Genomic DNA, 6,000 nt, shown 5'->3' on the forward strand with positions numbered 1-6,000 from the left:
ATTTTGGTTTGCTCTGGAAAACGCGTTACAAATACCCTGGGGCTAATCACCCACTGTCTTCTAAAGCGACGTAGGCCTACCTGCTTTAACCTCCTTGTTAGAGCGCCCGACTTTCATGTCGGCGGACCAGGGTTCGAGTCCTGCTTGGAGTGGTTTAAACAGGAGTGCTTACACTATAAATGTATTATTAGTACTAATTGCATCGATAGGATTTCATTTGGAGTACTTTAAACGCGATTTTCTTAATATTTAGATTGTTTTTTTTCTTTCAGATTCCAGACTTTTCAATAGCCTTTAGTTCTCTGCCAAATATTGTCGCATAGCTACAAACATTTATTTATTCAGTAAATTAAAAATTACAAAATCATTTAGACATTTGTTTTTATTCTTTTTAGTGAACATTTTTAGATAAAAAAATCTGTCTTTTTAGAAGATAGCACTTTAACTTGCATATATATATATATATATATATATATATATATATATATATATATATATATATATATATATATATATATATATATATATTCAACTTATGATTATGATTTTCCATCATTTGTAAGCGACTGAGAATTAATGTACAATGAATACTCTGACAGTGACATCTAGTGGATAAATCGTGTATTTATTGTATTTTTTACATAGGCTACCGCATGAGGTCACCAGTTCGCTTTAAAATAACATTACCAAGTGAACATGTAGCCTAATAATGTCAAATAAAGCCACAGAAATAAAGTTTTATGAACTGTGTTGAAGTGCTTTAGTAAAACAAAGAGCGTTTGAAACATATGCACTTAAGTGACTAATACAGAAAACGATTTGTTATGTGGCTAGCCTATATCATATGAAAGACACTGCACTTTTAAACTTTCACATTGTAATTGGGCTATTAAATAGTTCCTTTTGGCATCTTAGAAAAAGGGGCGCCCGGGGAGTCTGTCCGTCATGTGAAAGCATGCCACGTGCATTTCCCCCTCATTTAAATCGCCCTGGCCTGCTTACAGTCATCCTCAGACCCAGCTTGTTCACAACCGATGACGAATGGCTTTGGCCGAAGGCTGCCGCACATGCTTAGCTAGCGGCGGCTGATCTGCATTTGTTCTCATCGTCTGCTCATTCACGTTCACCAGCAAACACGCCAACAACAGTTAGTGGCTTACAGAATAAAACACTGCTGCCACAACAACAGTGGGCGCTTGATGAGTAAAATAAATGTAACGCCACACTTTTCGGAGGATGATGCTGAGTCATATTAAACATAGCTATTGTTTTGTTCACCCCTGTGTAAAAGACACACTTTTAGCATACTTTTAAAAAGAGTAGCCTAGTTATTCCAGAAATAAATTCCTTAACAGAATTCAACCTATGTTTTCAGACCCTTAAAGGCACAATATGTAGTTTTACACAGCTAGTCGCCTGATCATTCTGTAGTGTAGACAGATGATAGGCGACGCACAGACCGTGTCCTGGCTAAAATTTCTTATTTCTCTGATTTCTAAATTCTTGGAAACATTTGGGATAGGCCTACAAGTCAACACAATAGGCTATACAACTTTGTTTTAGTGGTTTTTGGATATTTTAAACCAAAAATCGTACACATTGTGCCTTTGATTGCCCGTTCCAAATTGATTACATTTATAATTTCAAATGAATTTAAATGCAGTCATAATTAGTTATATTGTCCTGAAAATAAATTGTATTGCTTAAAAGTAATTAAGTAAAATATAACTGGCATTTCTTTAAAAAATATGCGTAATTACACATTTGTAACAAATTTATTTTATTTACAATAATTTATTTACAACTAGAATTTACAATTTAGTAGGCTACATTTAAAATAGCTATTAACTTTAAATGTAATATCAAATAGGCTAACACACTGCAGTTAAAATATCAGTCAAGCACTTTACATTTAGTATGTTAGACAACACATCAAAATATGTTAACTTCTTTAAATTTAAGAAAGATTTAAAATTGACTTTAAAATAAAACCTTTAAGTGAACCTTTTTGAAAGTGTACCCTTGACTTTGTAGGGTATTTCATTTTTTTATTATCATTTATATATTATCATTTATTTAGTTCATGTTGTACTGCAAAACACTTTTTCTGCTATTGAGGTTATACAGGTAGACATGTTTATGGGGTTAGGTTTAAGGGGTTTTAGGTTTTATACATTACAGACATAAGTTACAGGTGTGATTTCATGCAGGTAAAAAAGTACAATGTAAAAACATGTACACAATAAGCGTGTTGTAATAAATGATTAAATGTCAGCACATAGTAAAGACACTTGATATAAAGCAGGACCAATACACAAGATCTGAAGTAGGCTATACACTTCAAGTGCACATTCAATACAATTAAGCACACTTCTTTTCCCCAAGGGCAGTTCAACTTTCATTATAAATAAACTTAAGCCTACTTCAGTGAACTGCAGTTAGTCAGCACATTTAGCCATGATACCCACATGATAAACGCTCCTCTCATGGGAGGTCACGATGTTTACGACGATGCGTGATGGTCATTGATAATGAGCACAATGCCTCTCTTTCTCTCCGAGTGGAGGTTGGTAGTGTCAGCTCAGAGCTGATGACACACAGGAGGTTAGTTGATGTTCAGATGAGAGCGAGTTAGAGTGCAAGATCTGGTCACTTACTAAGGTTTATCTCTCTCTTCCTTTCTTTCTTTCTTTCTTTCTTTCTTTCTTTCTTTCTTTCTTTCTTTCTTTCTTTCTTTCTTTCTTTCTTTCTTTCTTTCTTTCTTTCTTTCTTTCTTTCTTTCTTTCTTTCTTTCTTTCTTTCTTTCTTTCTTTGTGCTCCAGTGGAAAATTAGGGCTGTTTTAATGCTGTATGTGCAAATGAACCCCAATTATGTATATGTGGGATATTTAGTCATTATTATGATGTAGAAAGTCAAAATTATGAGAAAAAGTAGGCCTATGGCTTTTAAAGGCTGCATTTATTTAATTTAAAATACCATAAAAAAATAGTTAAAAAAAGAGATTTCAGCATCATTATTCAGTGTCACATGATCCTTCAGAAATCCATCTAATATGCTGATTTTCTGCTCAAGAAACATTAATTATTTTTATCAATATCGTGTGCTGCTTAATATTGTTTTATAGAAACATGATACATTTTTCTTCAGGATTCTTTGAAGAATTTAAACTTCTAGAGAACAGCATTTTTTTCCCTTCAAAACAATAGTGTTTCATTTTCTTTATTTCTTCTTTTTTTATGTTGGGCTCTTGAAAGCATGAAATGGAAGTACTGCATCAACAACAGGACCTTTCCCGAAATAAATGGGAACGCTAATGGATATCCAGGTACAGTGTTAGACCTCCTTGGGTCTCTTGGGACTTTTAGATGCATTCAGGTCACTCTATGTTTTGTTAGCTTAATGCCCCATGAATTGTGTGTCTCTGCAGAACGCTCGACTCAGGAGAACTCGGGAGTCTGTAGTTGGAAATCCTGTGACTCAATAGGAATAATAATCATCTTGGTAACCAGAGGGCAATTCCTAATCAGGCTCCCTGAGGCTCATCTGCAAGCCTATAATGTAAATGTGCTCATTATCCCTCCTCAGTCACCTCCAGTCACTCACACTCTCTGTCCAAATGCCACAACAATATTATGCAAGCAAAGTTTTTTCTTGGGATCCTTTTTAAACTATTTCAGTTAGTTTGTGTGTGTGTGTGTGTGTGTGTGGGGGGGGGGGGGGATGTTTTTGTGACATGAGGACACAAATGTGTATAATGACATGGGTATGACATAGGTATTACAAGGAGAGGGTGTAATATGAGGACATTGGCCATGTCCCCACTTTTCAAAATGCTTATATATCATACAGGATGAATTTTTTTTAGAAAGTAAAAATGCAGAATGTTTCCTGTGATGGGTAGGTTTAGGGGCAGGGGCAGTGTAAGGGGATAGAAAATACAGTTTGTACAGTATAAAAACCATTACGCCTATGGAATGTCCCCATATGTCACAAAAACACAAAAATGTGTGTGTGTGTGTGTGTGTGTGTGTGTTTGGTTTGTTGTTGTTGTTTTTTTACATGTACTATACTTACTTGTGATCATAAACTCTATCACACAAACCTAAACTCTAATCTTATAATAATATAAAGTCAAGAGTGGACATAATGGACTGTTTGACGTTTGCTGCTCCTTAAAGGTGCAGTGTGTAGTATTTATGAGGATATATTTCTATCCACAGCGAGGGGCCCCTCCATTTTGCGTCGTCATGTTTCTACAGTAGACATTAATGGACAAACTGCTCTACAGAGCGCTAGCTACTCTGCTGCTAGCTACGATGACATTTTTGTCCTGTGTCGCCACCGTAGCTTCTCTATGCTTTGAATGGGAGGGTTGGGCGGTTGCAATTCATAACCTCACGACTAGATGCTGCTAATATATATATATATTACTTATACTATACTATACTATATATATATATATATATATATATATATATATATATATATATATATATATATATATATATATATATATATATAATTTCAATGTTAGCAGGCTAAAGCTAGCATTTCCCAGATCACCTGTAACACCTTTAACTGAAACAACAAATAAAACAAAAACAAAAGAATAAAAAAGAAAGACAAATTACACAGCGTTTCTAAGTAATCACTGTGATAAAAGTAAAAGGAAAGTCCAACACAGGTTATTTGGAAGAAGAAATGGAGATCACTGTGACTTCTCAGTAATTCCATCTAAAGGAAATGAAAGTTAGCAGGAAGCGACCCCTATGGAAATGAACCACTTGCAATCTTGATTATTTGAATGAACATCAAGATCTATTATCATTTAGTGGAAAATTATTCAGAGACTCTTGGCCTCTGGCAACTTTTGAGAAGGGAGAAAGAGGCAGATGATGAGTTCAACTTTAGCATATGATAAGTGTTCTAAAATGGTTCACTAGCGTTGTTGTTATCAGACTGAGTAAAAAATTTGCCATAGGCTTACAAGGAGAAACTGCCATATGGAACAAAAGATTTTAGACACAATATCAGTCCTTTTCGTAATGGCACAAGTTTTAAAATTCATATTTTGAATTGAAGCTACGCTCTTGTGATTGGAAGCATTTGTGTTGTGTGGTATTTAAATTTTTTTGTGTTGTGGTTTCCATTATTATTTTCAAACTTTTATTTGCTTTGTAAGAAACATCTTTTGAAGAAACAATTTCATGACTCATTCATATCAACCACACATCAAATCATAATGCTTTCAGTAACACTTTCCTCTTTTATATAGTATAACCTACCTCTGGTATAAAAACAAAGCTTTTATAAATCGCTCTGTAATGTGGGGTGGGATAAAGTAACAGCATTAACATAATCTGAATTGCACGTGATATGAATTTACTCGGCTGTGGTAGATATATGAATGTGTAATATTGTTTGTGTGAGGTCTCGTTCATAGGTGGGGCATTGCTGAATCCACTTTTTGCATTGAACGATAGCTGGGCAAGGTGGTAGTGTGTGTGTGTGTGTGTGTGGGAACAGAATAGAGGTCTGGCTGACAAGGTTAAATTTAGCGGCTGATTAGACTGTATGAATTTTAATCTGCCTCTGACAAAGGCTCAACAGCACTCTCCGCTCACAAAATCTCATTCTTCCTCATCCTGTCCTTTTCCCCCTTCTTTCTCTCTCTCTCTCTCTCTCTCTCTCTCTCTCTCTCTCTCTCTCTCTCTCTCTCTCTCTCTCTCTCGCTCCCCTCCATTAATCGGGCTCCTCTTTCTCCTGGTCTTTCTCTATCTGTCTATACATATGTGCCTGGGGTTATAATGATAAGAGGGGAAAGAGCTGATTTGAATGTGACTCAGGTGGGGAGCCTCGGCTCTCTCCATCTCTCTCTTCCTTGATGAGATTGTAATGGATGAGGATGATTGTGAATGCATATTCATCGACTATAGACTCAGAAGCGTGACCCAGAGGTTGCGATGAGTTTATTTCTCTCCTCAGTTAACAGGCGGGCT

Source organism: Pseudorasbora parva, chromosome 15, assembly GCF_024679245.1.
Source record: "Pseudorasbora parva isolate DD20220531a chromosome 15, ASM2467924v1, whole genome shotgun sequence".
Taxonomy (NCBI): Eukaryota; Metazoa; Chordata; class Actinopteri; order Cypriniformes; family Gobionidae; genus Pseudorasbora; species Pseudorasbora parva.